We start from the raw sequence: 19,345 nt of genomic DNA on the forward strand, positions 1-19,345 counted from the left end.
CAAATCAAATACCGAGCAACAAAACAATATTCTAGAAATGCCATCCCGCGCAAATCAACCTTTGAACGGCTCGAAACTAGCCAAAAGAAACACAAAAATATCAAATAATGCCATAGGAAACAAACCCAAGCAATAAAAGTCGAATTTTTAATCAACTTCTTAAATTCAACCAAAAGATCAACCCGGGCCCGCACCTCAGAACCCGACAAAACTCACAAATTCGGATAACCCATTCGAATACGAGTCCAACCACACCAATTTCAGTCAAATCCGACTCCGAATCAATGTTCAAAATCCAATAATTTACTTTAAGAAAGTTTAGACAAAATCCCTCAATTTCTCTTTTAAAATCATCAATCAAATTTCAAAATCGAAGATGTAGTCATGTAATATAATCAAATCCGAGTAGAAAATACTTACCCCAATCCATGTAGTAAAATTTCTTGCCCAAATCCGAGCTCCCCAACTCTAAAATGAGATAAAATAACTTAAAGGTCCAAAATAGAGTACTTATAGATCTGCTCCAGGTATAACCTTTGCGAACGCGGAAGAATCCCCGTGTTCGCGATAAACAAAATACACTACCAAAAAATGCCTTACGCGTTTGCGAAGATGCCCACGTGAATGCGATGCCCACAGATGCCAACACTACGCGAATGTGACCCACGTCTCGCGGACGCGAAGAAGAGTTCTCCAGCTCCCAGTTTAACAGCACGAATGCAATTTCACATATGTGAACGCGAAGCTCAAGTTCCTCAGCATCTGTGAACGCGAATCACCACACACGAACATGAAGAGATGAACAACCTAGCCCAAAGTTCTTCTACGTGATCGCGACCTAGGTCCGCGATCGTGATGCTCTACAGAAACACCAGCAATCAGCAACACAAATATATCAAAAATGGTCTGAAATCGACCCGAAACACAACCGAGCCCCTCGGGACCCCGTCCGAACATTCCAACATGTAGCAAAATTGTCACGACCCAAAATTCCACCACAGGCGTCGTGATGGAATTCAGTTTCTAAGACTAAGTAAGCCGATCATAATAACATTTCAAGCCATTTTTTTTAAAACATATAATTTAATACAAGTGTCAAAAACCAACAGCGGAAATATTCAAATGACCTCCCAAGACTGGTAACACCGAGTCACGAACTCTATCTGAATACATGCAATGATCTCAAGGATCAAATATACAATATTGTTCGAATAAGAGTTGACAATACATTAAAATAAAAAGACTCCCACGGACTGCATCGACGAAGCAACTCTACCTTGAAACCTTGCGATCAACACACTAACTCTGCCCGAGTCCGATATCTCCAATACCTGACTTTGCACAAAAATATGCAGAAGTGTAGTATGAGTACACCACAGTCGGTACCAGTAAGTATCAAGACTAACCTCGGTGGAGTAGTGATGAGGTACAATAAAGACACTCACTAGTCAAATAATCTATGTAACATAGAATACAAAAATAATAGAAAACAGATAACATAGGTAGCAACAATAATCAACTAGTGATATAAACAACAAGGCAGCAAGAACACCATAAATATTGCTCACACGAATAATAAAGATAAGTACAACTAATTAATCAAGTCCTTCTAAATATACATCTTTTATCTATAAGTTTTTCAAATAAAAATCTTTAAAATGTAATCCTTTCAATTAAATATATCCCAAATATACTTCCTCCAAATAAATACCTTACGAATATAAATCTTCAAAATAAATATCTTTCGAATATAATTCTTTCAAATAAAATCCTTCGAATATAATTCCTTCAAATAAATATCTTTCGAATATAATTTTTTTAAATAAAACCTTTCGAATATAATACTTTCAAGTAAAAAGTAATCACTGGTTGACACCTCACTTCATAATCTTAAAAATCTCGGGTCCCATCCCACTTTCATATCTCACGGCACCTCGTGCCCATATTTCTATCCCCAACCGTATGGGCAATTCACAAGACAGAAGATAAAATATTTTAATGAGATGACTAAGGAGTGAACGACGGGAAATTTACAGAAAAGTAACAACACAATATATTGAGGTAAACAACAGGGGCGCTCCCGAGGTATCGCCTCATAAATCCAAATGTAAATGCTCAACAGGGGGATCTCCCGAGGTACCGCCTCGTAGTTCCAAAATAAATATGCAAGACAGGGGGATCTCCCGAGGTATCGCCTCGTAGTCCCAAAGTAAATATGCAAGACATGGGGATCTCCCAAAGTATCGCCTCGTAGTCCCAAAGTAAATATGCAAGACATGGGGATCTCCCGAGGTATCGCCTCGTAGTCCCAAACTAAATATACAAGACAGAGGGATCTCCCAAGGTACCACCTTGTAGTCCCAAAGTAAATATGCAAAAGCAAAGACGGAAGAATAACACAGCAAGAACAACCTCTTCTTAAATCCAAATTTTTGATAAATATATTAATGTCTCCGTTTAAACTTATTTAATAATTATTTGCATATGAAAAATCCAAAATGTAATTATTTTTAGAAAATGTCAACTCAACCAGCACAAAGAATCACATAAGGATCAAAGTAGCAATCATACCAAATTATCATATAAAACAAATTCGAGAAACAAAGAATGAGGCATGACAAATAAGTATTTAATAAGTGCCAGCAAATTTTCGAATTCCTACGACTTTAAACTAATACAATTTGCACATATAAGCCTGAGTACGTACTCGTCACCTCACGTACACAACTTTCACATTACACAAATGGCACATACGACTCAATGCCTAAGGAAAAATTCCCCCACACAAGGTTAGGCAAGATACTTACCTTTTTGAAGTTAGGCCGATATTCCAAAATAGCCCTCTTGCTTTAAATAATCCTCCAAATAGCTCAAATCTATCCAAATTAATTGTATAACTTCATTAAAATTCATCAGAAACAATTCTGGATAATAAAACGTCGACTTAAAATTTCACATTAAAAAGAAAACCAAAGGTCAACGCGGGGCCCACCTATCGGAACCCGACAAAATTTTTACAAAATCCGAATACGCATTCCGATACGAGTTCAACTATACCAATATTATCAAATTCCGATAACGAATCAACCTCCAAATCTAAAATTTTTATTTTTGAAAGATTTTCAAATTTCTTCCATTAAAACTCGAATTAAACGATAAATATAACCATAGATTAATGAAATATAATTATTTTCGGATGTATAACACTTACCCCAGTCGAAGCCATGAAGAAATCCTCAAAATCACCCAAGAACCGTGCTCCAAAAATCTAAAATGAAATGAAGGAAATGACCATTTTTGGTCCTTAAGTTTCTGCCCAATAAAAACACTAATATGGTTGCTAAAGGTGCACACCAAAACTGTTTACACCATCAGTTAAATTTTCACTAAAAATGCTTTAACTTCATCATATGAACTCGGAATTCGACGATTTTTATTCCTATAAGTCACAAATAATAATACGAACCTAGTTATTCATTCGAAACTCAATTCAGAGCTCATTTGCTCAATTCGATACCAACTTCATCCGTTAAACAATTAACTCATGTTTCGCGCTAAAATCCCAATTTGATGAAATTATACCAAGCATTTCAGATCATTCCTATAATTCATTATCAAACTACCGGAAGTCTCAAAATCGAATTTCGATCTCTAGAATTAAAAATGGACCTTTGGATCATTAGATGTTTATGCTCAAAATACCAAACTCTTATAAAAACTCTTCCAAAACTCATCCAAGCCCCATGGGACCCCAACCAAGTATACTAACAAGTCCCATAACATGACACGAACTTAGTCGATGCCTCAAATTACATTAAACAATACTAAAACACGAATCGCACCCTAATTCAAGCTTAATGAAAACTAACAAATTCCAAATTCTACATTCGATGCCGAAACCTATCAAATCAATCCGGAACGACTTCAAATTTTGCATGCAAGTCATAAATTATATAATGGATTTGTTCCAATTTCTAGAATTAAATTTTAACCCCGATATCAATAAAGTCAACTCCGGGTCAAACTTTCCAACAATCTTCTATTTTTCAACTTTCCCCAAAATGCGTTGAATTATCATACGGACTTCCAAATCCAAATTCGGACACACACATAAGTCTGAAATCACTATACAAAGTTATTGCAATTATCAAAATTCTATTCCGGAATTGTTTGCTCAAAAGTCAAATCTCCGGTCAAACTTTAGAAATTCAAGCTTTATAAATGAGAATTGTTCTTTCAATTACATTCTGAATCTTCCGAAAATAAAAGTCGACCCCACACGTGGGTTATAATACATATTACAAAATTTTTCGGGACCTTAAGTCATGAATGGAACGTTAATTCTCAAAACGAAAAGTCGAGTTGTTACAAAAATATAACACAGACCTATTCGAGGCCTCAAATTACACATAACAACATCAAAACTACGAATCACACCTCAAATTAAATTAAATAAACTTTTGAACTTTTAGCTTCCAAAACTTGTGCCGAACCATATCAAATCAACTCGCTGCAATGGATGGTAGAGGGTCCGTAGTACCCGAAGCACTGGAGTGATCCAGTAGCCGGGAAGGGGAATATCCTCAAATTTTGCACACAAGTTTCAAATGTCATAGCAAACCTATTGCAATTCTTGAAACAACAATCTGAACCCAATAATATGGAAGTCAACTCCCGGTCAAACTTATGAATTTTCCAAACCTTCGAATTGCCAACTTTCGCTAATTAGAGTCAAAACATTCTAGAAGCATCCAAATACAAATACGGGCATATGCCCAAGTCCAAAATCTCCATCCGGACCTAACGTAACCATCAAAACTTGCATCCGAGGTCAAATACCTAAAAGTCAAACTTAGTCAACTCTTTCAACTTAAAGCTTTCTAGTTGATAATCATTCTTCTCAATCAATCCCGAATCACCCGAAAACCAAATCGACGATACACACAAGTCATAATATATCATACGAAACTACTCATGCTCTCGAACTACCGAATGGAATACAAACACTCAAAATGACCGATCAGTTCGTTACACATTGTTGATGATATTATGTGATGATTCGAGGTTGCCTTTCTTGATCTTTCTGGTGTGTTGAAACAAAGTTGATATTTTGATTGCATATAACTTTTTAAAAAGTTTCCGTCTTGTATTTTTAATGAGTTGTTAGTTGAATTTGACATGCTATCACCTGCCCCACTTCTACTTGATGATTTGTTATCAAAGATTGATTTTTCTACATTGAATTGATATCTCATATTTTTATTGAGTTGTTGGTAGCATATCAGATTGACATGATAAAGAAGTTGTCATCACACATTGATATATTGGACTCTTGAAATGTTCTCTTGAACGTGTTATTTGGTACTTGATACGGAATCGGATCATGTTGGGCATAGATTTATAGTCAGGTATGAGTAATGAGTATACATATTATATGGTGTATACCCCTTTGTGAGCGAGGTTGGTGCAAGTTATATTTGTTGAACATGTCTAATTAGTAGAGTTGTTTGTTACCCTATCCTAGTTGTGCACATTTACTGTTGACAATTTTATTTCTGTAACTGTCTTTTTGGAATAATTTCTCTGTATTATACATGTTATTGGGTTGCACAGGTTCTGCAATTGAGTATCTTTTGACTTAAAAATCTCGTCGTTACTTTTCTGAGGTTAGTCGAAATACTTACTGAGTACATGTGGTCGGTTGTACTCATACTATATTTCTGCACCTTACGCGCAGATTCTTGAGCCGAGTAGCTGGGAAGACCGAGCTTTGTATTGGAGATGTACCAGCGTACCAGATTCATGCTACCTTTTGGTTCATGGTAGCTTAAGATTTTATTTCTGTTTATATAACTTTCGAATAATTTTTGAATATCTTCCTTTTACCAACTTCGTAAATATAAATCATAGTGGTTCATGACATGTACTACTTGTCCTTAGAGTAGTTATATTGATTCTTTTGCAGTTTTATTTATAACGTTGATGATTTCTCATTGTAGTAGCAACTTATACTATTTGGCTTACCTAATGGATTCGATTAGGTGCCATCATGACTTGATGGAGTTTTGGGTTGTAACATACACATCCCTTGAATTTATCCGAATGTTTTCTTTAGATAATTAAACTCGGGCTAGCACTTATTAAACACCTAAACTCTTTCAAAAGTGTACTAATTAGACACATTTTACTTAAAATAAAATGAGCGCATTTACATGAAGATGATATGGCAAAAAGAATAATGAAACTGTGACGGGTTGCTATCGCCCCATCCCCCCCCCCCCCCCCCCCAAAACCCATCTTCTCAAAATATTCATTTAACTCGGTGATCCATAAAGATAGAAAAGAAATATTAAGATCTGGGCATGATATTTGGTCTAAATGCAACATAGCCTGAGGAGCTGTCAAGATTTGAATATTATGAATTCGGAATTCTAGCCTGTTTATGTTATTGATTTCTAAATTAACAATTTATACATATTTAATGAATATTTTAAAATAAATTCTTAATTTTGACAAAATTTATTGGGTTCCGTCAAACCCGCAAGAGTTATGCTAGCTCCGCCTTAAACATAGGAGATTAGGCGGAAGAAAATGCCCGGAGAAAGAAATGAAAATTTGGGGAATATAAAGCTCGAGGGAAGGCAGGAGTTGCTCCACTTCTTGAAGAAGAAATAAGAGAGTCGGAAAAGAATGTCAAAATGAGTGAGTTGGACTAATCTGAATGGGCCAAAAACGGGTTATTATTGAGAAATTTTTAGAAACCACTATTGTTTAGTGGCTATTAACTTCGTATAGCTACAATATACATAATTATTTTCTATAGCTACTATTCAGTTGTTACGATAGTGTATTCACATGTATTTGCGTTGTTGTATTCATGAATACATCAAGAAAAGCGCCTAAAATCAGGGCAGTTCAGTTGTACGTGCATGTATTCGCGCCATGTATTCATGAATACAACAGTAAAAAGCGCCTCAAATCAGGACAGTCCAGCTGTACGCGCATGTTTTCGCGTGAAAAAGTGCCTAAAATCAGGACAGCACAGTTGTACGCGCATGTATTCACATGTATTCGCGTTATGTATTCATGAATACAGCAGCAAAAAGCGCCTAAAATCAGGGCAGTCCAGCTGTATACATGTAATTAATACAGTAACGACAATCCCTTAAAAATAGGTATGTCCAACTGTCTAAGAGAAAAAAAACATAAATAACATATTTCATGCTTCAATTTCAATGGTAGTATAGACCATAAAATACTTATTTTGCTATAAAATAAAAAAAATACCTCTAGAAAATAATATTTTAAAATAATTTTGATTTATAATAAATAGGTGTATACCTTTGCTATTGGTGGTAACATTTTCGTCATTAAATTGCTAGAGAGTCCAAATCTTACTTGGGCTGTGACGAGATATGACAAGATATACTAAACACATGGATCACAACGCAATGCCGACAGACTATAAGCCGCATTTTTATTTCTTTGTTTGTTTTCTTATAACTTATTTAATTACCAAACAAAATTAATAAAATTTATTTTTTTCTTTATTATGGCTCATCTAACATATAAAACAAAAATAATATGTCTTGTAAATATATTTTGATAAGTTTTCTAATGGGTCAATTAGAACTATATCTTTAATCGGCTTAATACATAATTTACCCTCTCAGTTACACATAATCTCTAGTATACAAATTTTCTTCATTTTACACTTCCTAATTTATCACTTCGTAGCTAAATATTTTATGTGGACAGTCTAATACCACATCTTTCAAGGAAGAACACTACTCTTGTGTAGCCCACAATTTTTGTTTCTGGCCCTTCTCACAAAGATACTTCCAGAAAACTCATTAAAGAAACGAAATAATAAATAATAGCTTTGATAAACAGGAATAAACGGACTAATTAGAGAGACTTTTGCAATATGTAGTACTTACATAAATAATAGCTTTGATGTTGTCGTTGATGATTGGAAATTGAAAGCCTCCATTTTTCATAAGTCTTAGTAGTTGACCACTAAATCTTACCCTCCTAATTGACCATTGAACTTGCCAGTTGCGAGGTTTTTCTTGTGCTCATTTATGACATTATTAACAATGGCATCTATCTTATGGTGGAGATTTATAACTTTAGCCCTCCTTTCAGTGAGTACATGAAGAAAATTTAGGTAAGGCTGTATCATTTTTCATTACTTCGATAAATTCGTCTTGTTCATTGAATACTGTCCCAAATGCTGATCGGCAATTTATAAAGCTCATGAATAAAGATATTCTTTTTGTAAAATTTACTGGTTTACCAGAAAATGATAGAAAAAATTGAATGAGACGAAAAACATCATTTTGCCTAATCGAGCTGAATGACGATAGGGAGCAAAGGCAACAACGGAAGAGTTATAATGAGCACTTGCAAGATACAAATTTTACGCATTTGTCTCGAGTAATCACTATTGGGAGCAAAGGCAACAACAGAAGAGTTATACACGATAATTTCAGCTGCCAAAAGTTTTGGCCTAGATGCAAAAGCGAAGTCATGAGTTTTTAGTTCTTCTTTTGCTATCTCAACCACAACCAAAGAAACTTCACCTAGTTTAAGATGCATAAGTGGTCCATATTTTTTAGCTAAATCTCTTAGGACACGATGTGGAAGTCCACCTACCATATGAAGCATACTTCCGAGAATAGGCAGTTTTCATGGACCCGGAGGCAAGAAATGGGATTTGTAGTAAAGATAAATACGAAAGATATATTTATTTTTTTAGCAATTTTTGTTTTTCAAAAGTCTGAGATTCCAATAATTTATGCAGAAAAAGTAAAAGAGAATGCTAAGATATATTGTTACATAAAAGAAAGAAAAGCATATCACATAAAATCACAGGGAGAGTCATATATTCTTACACAACCACTTCTTCAATAAATAATATATTTTAATTATTTCGTTTTTCTTCTTTATTGAAGTCAAAGTTCTTGTAGCTGCAATTGACAGTCTTCCTATCTATTTTCATTGCTTAATAAGAACTTTACTAGTTTGGATAACAAATATAATTTCATATTCGGCTCCACAATAGTTTGTCCATTAAAATTAAATTGCTTACATCATTTTTGTTCATAAAGTCAGCCAAATTATTTCTGAGAAGAAAGCTTAGCTGGGAAATAAAAAGAGTTTATTCTTTTACAAGAAGAGAGTAAAGGAAAAGACAAATGAAAAGATTTACCAAAATTAATTTAGAAGAATAATTTTAGTAATTTGCATATATTTGGCTTATATGTCAGAAGTCTGTTAAACTTCTTAAATTTTGTGTCTAATCAAACAAGTTTACAAACAAAGGGAGTATATATTTTAAACATAAATGCCTTGTAATCAAATATAGCTGCCGCAAGAACAGGTAAATTATTTGTTTTTAATACATTTCGGAAGTTGTCAAAAATCCAAATTAACAGGTTAGAATATAACAATAACGGAGGATGTTAACGTTTTATTTATTTTGTTATGTAGAGAGTAGCACTTATTAAAGATTGGTAGAATATAAAATTATATTTGTTGTCCATTCTTGGTCAAGTTCTTAGTAAGCAATGAAATATGATAAGAAGACTGCCAGCGGCAGCTACAAGAAATTTGATTTTAATAAAATTTGAAATTAATATATTTCAGAAGTTGTCAAAATTTTAAATTGACTGGTTAAAATATAGAAAAACGGAGGACGTTAACGTTTTCTTTACTTTATGTGGCAAGTCCTAAAGCATGTAATATATGTTGAAATTCAGATTAACATTAGTTCATTATAACTGGAAAGGGATAGTGGTTTGACTCAAGTTGTAAATGAAATTATTGAAATTGAAATATAAGGTCTGATCCTACTATGGTTATGTGTAGAATATGTAAGCCTAATTAATTACGTGTTGACTTGTGATTGTTAGGCATTCTCTAAATAAAAGGCAACTTCCCTAAATATCTTGCAAATAAATGTGAATCCCTAATTATTATATTTTTTTATTTAGCTCATCCATAATCCCTTAAATTAGACTTAGGATGGGCATAGTTTGGACAAACCCGAAATTCAAATTGAAATTTGAATTTTTGGTTTTAATTTTTGGATTACAGATTGGATTTTGAATTTAATTTTTAAATTTTTTGAATTTCGGATTGGAAATTGAATTTGATACTTCTGGTTTTTGGATATCCAAAAATACAAAAATTTTATACTTTATATTTAGTAACTTTTCAAGCAATTTAACATGAATATATCATTTGGATATTTATTTTTGTAAAAAGAAGAAACATCTCAACTTATAAACTCAAATCTGAAAATTCAAAATATCTAAACCGATTAATCTGAAACAAAACTTAAAAAATCCAATCCAATCCGAGCTTATTTGGATTGGATTTGGATTGTCATTTATTCAATCCGAAATACGAAAATCCAAACCGAAATTTTTATATTCAATCTGAATGCCCGAATACCCACCCCTAATTAGATTTGCCTAATCTAAAACAGAACGTGCAATCCTCATATATATGAAATTGTCTAAGTGGAAATAGCTTTCGTACCCTAGTTATCACAAGAATAACATTAGCGTATTCTATTTTCTCGAATATGCGGTAAAGGGGGTTCATTGATGATTCATCTCCGTCAATTCTTCCGATGTTGAAACTTGAAAGAACATGATAACTTGCTGTCGTGAAAATCGGTCTCAGACTTGACCTTTTGTGGCTACAACTATTGAATCATAAAGCTGAATGATACATTTGTTTAACCTTAACTCATAATTATATTTATATTTTGTGGTTTAATCTCTCCTATTATCATATATAAATTTCTTATGGATATACTTGTAATTGTAAGCCGAAGTTCTCTATAACACATGTCACGACCCAAATTCAAGAGCCACAACTATAAATAAGATCCATCATAAATGAGTAACCAAGCGGGCAAACCTGCCCATGCCCAACCCCAAAACTGACATACTATATATATATAAGAGGATAAGCAGCTGATGGTCAACATGCTTGGCACATAAAAGACGTTTTGATAATTTCAGTTAAAATGGAGCAATATAATTGCTTTACTTTGCCGTAGCTTAAACATAATCTTTTGAGTGATTTGACTAAATTGCCCCTAGGCTTATCTTATCAAACATCACCATACTTCTACACTCCAATCCCTCACGTGGGTCCCAACGTCCCACCCCACCCAACTTTCTTCCTAATAGTTGAGTGATGCACCTAGAGATCCCATTTATCATTTTCATTTCTTCGTATGATTTATATTGTTTCAGTGTTGATTGATCAGAGTAATCAAGTTAAGGACTTCCGAATTCAATTCCGGGTTTACGCCCAAGTCCAAAATCACGATACGGACCCACCAGGATCGTCAAAATACCGATTCGGGTCATTTACATAAAATATTGATCGTAATCAATTCAAGTCATTTTTAAAGCTAAAAATCATGTTTTATTCAAATTTTTACATAAAGTCTTTCCGAAAAAAGACACGGATTATGCACGCAAATTGAGAAATACTAAAGGGAGCTTATAGAGGTCTCGAAATATGAAAATAAGGGCTAAAACTAAAAATGACGTATTGAGAATTTCGTAATTTCCCATATTTTCAAAGTTGCATTATTAGATCTAAGATCTTTTAACTTTAATTTCGTAAAATTCAAAAAGCATTATTAGATCATTATGCATTTTATTTTTGGACTAAAATCAAACCAAATAAGTTTAAACTCTGCATTTGTAGAGATGAATCATTTGACTCATTAAAGTCTAACCATAGAAACAATGATTTTTCAAATATAAAAAGAATTTAGAATATCAAGAATAAATAAGTAAAATCCAGTCTAAATGAATAACATAACATGGTTAACATAACATCAAGCTTATATGTATCACGACCCATAACTACAGACTCATGACTGATACTGATACTAATTTACCAGGTGAACCTTGCATCTTATATTGCTAAGACATAGCAAACAACCATTGTTGCTGGATGAAGAATGTTATAAGCTTGAGTGTCGTATTTTGTTCAAGTGTTATTTAGCGATAGTAGTGTTTATGTGCATGGCTCAGTTTGATGTTACTTTGGTGAACTGAGCCAGCAGTCTTGTGCTTTGCAAGTTTGTTTCATTTTGGTGATACTGTCGCATCTACGTTCAAGATGTTGAATAAATGTGTTTGCTTGTTTTGGTGATACTATCATTTCTACATTCAAGTATTGAATAAATGTTTATGCTAACTAATGGTATGCGATACTGATAGTGTAGAAGTACTTTATGTAACTTAAAATCTTTTAGCTTTTGTGCATAATTTAAAGTTTGATCAAACAATATTACTAGTCACAAAATACGTGGTCCTCCACTTTTTCATTAAGCCAAGCTAAATATGTGCCTAAAAATGTAAAAGAGTGAAAAAGATGACAATAAACGAAAACGTTGCTAACTAATAAAAAAATGACACAACTATGATTCATTATCCTCTTGATGATCATGCCTACTTGGAACGCGGAAGCAAAATCTTGAATTGTTTCGATCCCAACGAAGCGCAATCACATCATCTTGTTTTAAATTCCTTCTCTTCACAAAGTTGGGGGTCCAGTTTCTGATGAGTTGAAAACTATGGGTTTCCCATTTCTTGAGCGTCAAAGAATACTCTGATTGTGTATCCAAATCCCAGACATTAACATCAGTTCCACTTAACTTGTGGCAATCTGTAGCTTTTTGTTCATCCAAGAAAGGTATAACGTAAGTCTTCACTTCTTGTCTCGGCAACAAAAGCCTTGAAGATCCATTCACGTCACTCTTTGTCAACTTCTTAATTATCCAGTGCTCTTCCTCCGCCGCCGCAATTAAACGCCGTTTCTTGATAGGAACAAGTTTCTGATCTTGTCCTTTTCTTTTTAAAACAGGAGTAGCGATATTAGATTCATGGAACGACCTTTTGGGGGCACAAGAATCTTGACTAATGATATTTGGGGAATTAGAATTGGAGGGCAACGTCGAGGTTTCGGGTATTGTACCTAGTAGAGAAAGACAGAGATCAGTAGAAGGCGGCGGCGATGACGACGGCGGAGGATTATTTACAAAGTAGTGTTTTGAAGCAGTAGCTAGGTTTTCTGAAAATTCTGGAAAGAGAGACAATGTTGTGGGTTTAGAAGCAGCTCAGTTTTGTGGAAAGAGAGACAAAGTGGGGAGTTTGGTGTCGGAATATTTAGCTGATGACGACTCATGAGGACAAGTATATGCAATTGGTTCTCCCTTTACAACGATACTGTTATCTGAAAATAGAGACAACGTTGGTATATCGTCCTGAATGGCGTTCATGGTCATGCACGAGAAAGTAGAATGCTTTGTTTTCATCAGAATGGAGGCTCTCTCATTACCTTTTTATAGATTTCTAAACTTCTCCCATACAAACTCAAATTGGGATTTTCGGACATTTCCAACACGGTTTTGGAGCGATTTTGAGAGAGAATTCACGGGAACTTGAGGTAAGTCAGTTATGATCATTGTTAGTCAACAATATTGAAGTATCATTGAGTATTTCGACTAGATTACATGTTTTTGAGATGAAATTATAAGATAGGGATTCGAAAATAAGATTTGAAGATTTGAGAGCCAAATTGTTATCAAAATTTAGTAATTTTGGTATGGTTGGACTCGTGGTTGAATGGACGTTCATATTTTGTAACTTTTGTCGGATTCCAAGAGCGATTTTTGAGTTAAATATCAGTTTTTGTTCGAAAATTTGTATTTTCATATGGAATAAATTTTAATAATTTGTATTGATTGAATTGGATTAATTGTGACTAGATACGAGGCTTTCAGAGGCCAATTCGCGAGGCAAAGGCATAACAGAGTAAAGAATTACACAAGTCGAGGTAAGTGACTTGTCTACATTGTGTGGGGGGAAGTTCCCCTTAGGATTTGTATTGATATGATAATTGTGATGTGTTGAAAGTCGTGTACGCGAGGTGACGAGTGTGTACACGGACTAAATGTGGAGAACTCTGGTTTTAAATTGTGTAGATCTCTTTTACACATTAATTAAATTATTTTATCCGGTTATATTCATCATCATTAATCTATTTTTATATTTTAAATTTGCCTGACATTTTTCCTGCTAATTGCTTTACTTGTTTAGTTGAAACTTTGTTTCTTTTATTCTGTGTTCATTATTTGAAAGTTAAATTTCTTAATTGAATTATTATTAATATGAAGTATTTGACATAAAAAACATTGGTATTGAGGCAATGTGTTGAATTTGTGAAATATTAGTTTTGTTGAGTTATTCACTTTCGAATATTTTGTGAGATTTTGTATTCATTGTGATTGAGCCGTGAACTCTTTTTCATAAACTGACTCTCTCTCTCTCTCCCAAGCGTTCCCTTCTCGTTAACGGTAACATAACGGTAACAAAACCAGCGATCAATTTAGTCACCGGCGACTACCCTCCGCCCAGGTAAGTCCTCTCTCTCTCCACTCCACTCTCCTCTTCATCAGCCCACAACCCTCCTCCCTCTCTTCCCCCCATCTCTCTCACCCCGCTTCTCCTCTTTTCCGTCTTGTCTTCTCCATCTCTCACTGTCGGCGACGTACTCCACCTCTACTCATCCGGCATCATCTTCTCACTACCACCATCGGCCCCACCGTCTCCGTCGACGACACCAGGTTATACATTCTTGTCTCATTACACTTTGTCGTAGATACACTTTGTTTAAATTTGTTTCATTGTTCGTAGTGTGTTCTATACTAGTATTGTGCTATAGCCGTGGTTTATTTGCTTAGATCATTTAATTGTTTGACTCACCTGTACTATTTAGATCCTTTGTATTTGCTCTCGGCCCTATTAAGACTGTCTAGGGTATTTAGTTGTACATATCTTGCTGATCATGTGTCTTCAATTTATAATTAGTTAAATTGTTATCGTCTTAGTCCATATTTGTTTATTCACCATATTAGTGTGCCTGTAGTTGCAACTTTTCTTATTCTAATTTGGGTTGTTGCCTTATGTGTGTTAGTGATTCCCCTTAGTCAGCCTACATATAGTGGCTATGGTCAGGGATGGTCGAGTGAGGTCATGTCCTCGAGGAAAGCGGGAGGTAGGGCGGGGGTTGGGAGGCGGGTCGGGAGGCAAGGGAGGTAAAGGGAACAAGGGTGTCCACTGGTTGAGAATTGGGTCATGGAATGTAGGTACATTGACGGGTAAGTCTATAGAGTTGGCAAAGATCCTTCAGAAGAGGAGGGTCAATATAGCGTGCGTCCAAGAGACAAGTTGGGTAGGGTCGAGGGCGAGGGACGCGGACATGTATAAGCTTTGGTACTCAGGAGTCCAGAAGGGTAAGAATGGAGTGGGTATCTTGGTAGATAGGGAACTTAGAGAGTTTGTGGTTGAGGTTAGACAAGTGAATGATAAATTGATGATTATTAAGTTGGTGGTTGGAGAGTGCACCCTAAACGTCGTTAGCGTCTATGCGCCGCATGCAGGCCTAGATGAGGAGGTTAAACGGCATTTCTGTGAGGGGTTGGATGAGATTGTGCGTCAGGTTCCGCCTGTTGAGAAGCTATTCATAGGAGGGGGTTTCGCAGACTTACTTTTATAAACTTCTGAATGAAGAAGGGGATCATGATATCGTGCTAGGTAAATTGGAGCATTCCGAGAGTCACCGGGACTTTGGTTACTGCAGGTGCATCAAGGTGGAGGAGGTCGTGGGAGCTATGAGTAAGATGAGTAGGGGCAGAGCGACAAGGCCTGACGAGATTCCGGTGGAATTTTGGAAGTGTGTGGGGAGAGCAAGTTTGGAGTGGTTGACTGGGTTGTTCAATGTTATATTTAAGGCGAAGAGGATGCCGGATGAGTGGAGGTGGAGTACGGTGGTTCCACTGTATAAGAACATACGTGATATCCAGAGTTATAACAATTATAGGGGTATCAAATTACTGAATCATACCATGAAAGTGTGGGAGAGGGTGATTGAAGCGAGGGTAAGGATGTCAGTGCCTGTTTCCGACAACCAGTTCGGGTTCATGCCGGGTCGTTCTACTACTAAAGCTATACACCTTGTTAGGCGGTTGGTGGAACAGTACAGAGATAGGAAGAAGGACTTGCACATGGTTTTTATTGACCTAGAGAAAACATATGACAAGGTTCCTAGAGAAGTTCTCTGGAAATGCTTGGAGGCAAAAGGTGTGTCGGTTCCTTACATTATGGCGTTATTAAGGGAATGTATGATGGGGCTAAGACACGGGTAAGGACAGTAGGAGGCGACTCTGAGCATTTTCCGGTTATTATAGGACTACATCAAGGCTCTACGCTCAGTCCGTTCCTATTCCCCCTTATGTTGGACGCGTTAACACACCATATTCAAGGGGAGGTGCCATGGTGCATGCTATTCGCCGATGACATAGTTTTGATTGATGAAATACGAGTCGGTGTTAACGAGAGGCTGGAGGTTTGGAGACATGCTCTTGAGTCTAAGGATTTCAAGCTGAGCAGGACGAAGATGAATACCTGGAGTGTAAGTTTAGCACTGAGCCGAGGAAAGTGGGTGTGGATGTGAGGCTTGACTCACAGGTCATCTTAAGTAGAGGCAGCTTCAAGTACCTTGGGTCGGTTATCCGGGGGGATGGGGGGAGGGAGGGGGAGATCGATGAGGATGTCACACACTGTATTGGGGTAGGATGGATGAAGTGAAAGTTAGCATCTGGAGTCCTGTGTGACAAGAAAGTGCCACCGATACTCAAAGGTAAGTTCTATAAAGCGGTGGTAAGACTGGCCATGATGTACGGGACTGAGTGTTGGGCTGTTAAGAACTCACATATCCAGAAGATGAGAGTAGAAGAAATGAGAATGTTGAGGTGGATGTGCGGGCACACTAGGATGGATAAGATCAGGAATGTTGATATTCAGGAGAAGGTGCGCGTGACTCCCATTGATGACAAGATGCGGGAAGCGAGGTTTAGATGGTTTGGACATGTACATAGGAGGGGCCTAGATGCCCCGGTAAGGAGGTGTGAGCGGCTGGTTGTGGAGGGCACGAGAAGTGGTAGAGGGCGGGAGAAGAAGTATTGAGGAGAGGTGATCAGGCAGGACATGGCGAGGCTTCATATTTCCTAGGACATGGCACTTGATAAGAAGATGTGGAGGTTGAGTATTAGGGTTGTAGGTTAGGAGGTAGTTAAGTCTTGCCTTATTTCGTACCGTTGTGAGACTAGTCTGGTAGGGTTTTTGTCTAAGCTAGCTAGTGACAATGTCGTGTCTTACTATTTTGCGTTTCAGTGTCGGACCTATTTACTAGCTATCGATTTTGGTTTTGGTTTTTTCGTTTTTGCTTTGCATCTTTCTTTTGGATTTCATGTTGTTCCTATTTTTTCTATGATTTCTCTGGTGATACTGATATTGTCTTATTTTGTCTTTTTGTCCTCTTAAGCCGAGGGTCTTTCGGAAACAGTTTCTCTACCTCTTCGGGGTAGGGGTAAGGTCTGCGTACACACTACCCTCCCCAGACCCCACTAGTGCGATTTCACTGGGTTGTTGTTGTTGTGATTGAGCCGTGAGCTCTTTATTATGGAAATAATATTGTTATTTATTTATTTTGGCAAGTTGAAATATTTGATCACTTGAGTTACAAATTGTGATATATTGGGACATTGACACGCATGCGGTGGTATAGGGTATGGGTGTTGAAATGCATGCGGTGAGATAAGGGTGGCTTGATACACGTGGCTAGTAGGGAAACTACTAGAAGTCATGCGGTATGATAAGGGTGGCTAAAAAGCGGGATGCTATTTCGGGAAAAATCTATTCTTTAAAATTAAATGTGAAGGCTCCCGCAGTGATATAAGGAAATAAGATCTTGTGAATTTATTTATAATTTTGGACTACGAGGCGGTACCTCGGGAGTGCCCTTGTTGATATTTCTTTATGACTGAATTGCCTTTGGTTATTTTTGGTGTTTTCCTTAAAGTTGTAAATTTTTGTTTTCCTTCCATGAGGTATTATTTGCTCTTATTCTATGTAGTTGATTTGTGGCATACTACTTACTTGAATTATTTCCATTGTCATTATTATTATTATATTGTTAAACATTCACCCTGTCTTTTATTATTTCCAGTAGGGTCTGACCTGACCTCGTCACTATTCTACTGAGGTTAGGCTTGGCACTAATTGGGTACTGCTGTGGTGTACTCATACTACGCTTCTGCACATTTTTTTGTGCAGATCCAGATACTTCCTATCAAACTAGGTATCAGTGAACTAGCCGTACGCGTAGACTTCAAGGTATATCTGCCAGCGTCCGCAGACCTCGGAGTCCCCTTCTATCCTTATTATGTCGTTTTCCTTATTTTCTTTAGATTCTGATGTACAGAGACACTTAGAATAAATTCTTAAAAACTTGTGACTTATTTCTACCGAGTTTTGAGAGTTATAATTTGTTTAAGTTGCAGTATTTATTTATTTCAGCTGTTAAGTATTTAATTTCAGATTTATATTCAGTTATTCCGCAAATTTATAGGCTTATCTAGTCTTAGAGACTAGGTGTCATCACGATATCCTACGGAGGGAATTTGGGGTCGTGGCAGTTTCAGACTACTTTTGTTGGGGGTTTGGGGTTGTTTTAAGGTGGAAGAGAGCTGATTTCCAACTTCTGATTTGGTGAAGCACTGATACGATTTTTGTCCTGAAAATAATATCCTTATCTAGTGATTTTCTTCATAGTGGTTCCATTTTCAAGTTTGCTATAATCAAATTTGAATTATGGCATCTTTGTGTTGGAGCATCAACATAACTGTGTATTATTTGGCAGTAGAAAAATCAAAATGTGCAATGTCAATAACAGTCCTCAAACTCTGTTTTGAATTGAAACCTGCTTTTGATTGCTGAAAAGATTTTGATATGTTAGTGGTCCGCAATCTACCCATCCTTGTACCTAGGTCCTAGCTTTTACTCGCTAAGCATAGGAATTTAAGTCCCCTGATATATTATAAGTCATCACCTACTGTGGAAGAGCTTCTTAATCAAAAACTTTAGGATTTCAAAAGGAAATGATTCAGCTATATAAGTCATCACCTACTGTTGCCTAGAATCGTAAGCATATCAAAGGTAGACCTACTGTTGCCAAGAATTCTTATGATTTGCAAAAGCAGTATTTGCTTGTCCTAGTCTCATTTAAGAAAGAAAATTTTATTCGAAATTGGGATTCACAAGGCAGTACATCTTATGATACAATTATTTGGTAAGTATTCTTTTTCTTTAGGGTCACATTCTGTGTATGGTTCAAGAGGTGAAATCTTTTAGCTCATTGCTAGACCTTCTGGGAAGGTAGCTAAGATATTATATAGTTGGAG

The sequence above is a fragment of the Nicotiana tomentosiformis genome, chromosome 1, assembly GCF_000390325.3.
Source record: "Nicotiana tomentosiformis chromosome 1, ASM39032v3, whole genome shotgun sequence".
NCBI lineage: Eukaryota > Viridiplantae > Streptophyta > Magnoliopsida > Solanales > Solanaceae > Nicotiana > Nicotiana tomentosiformis.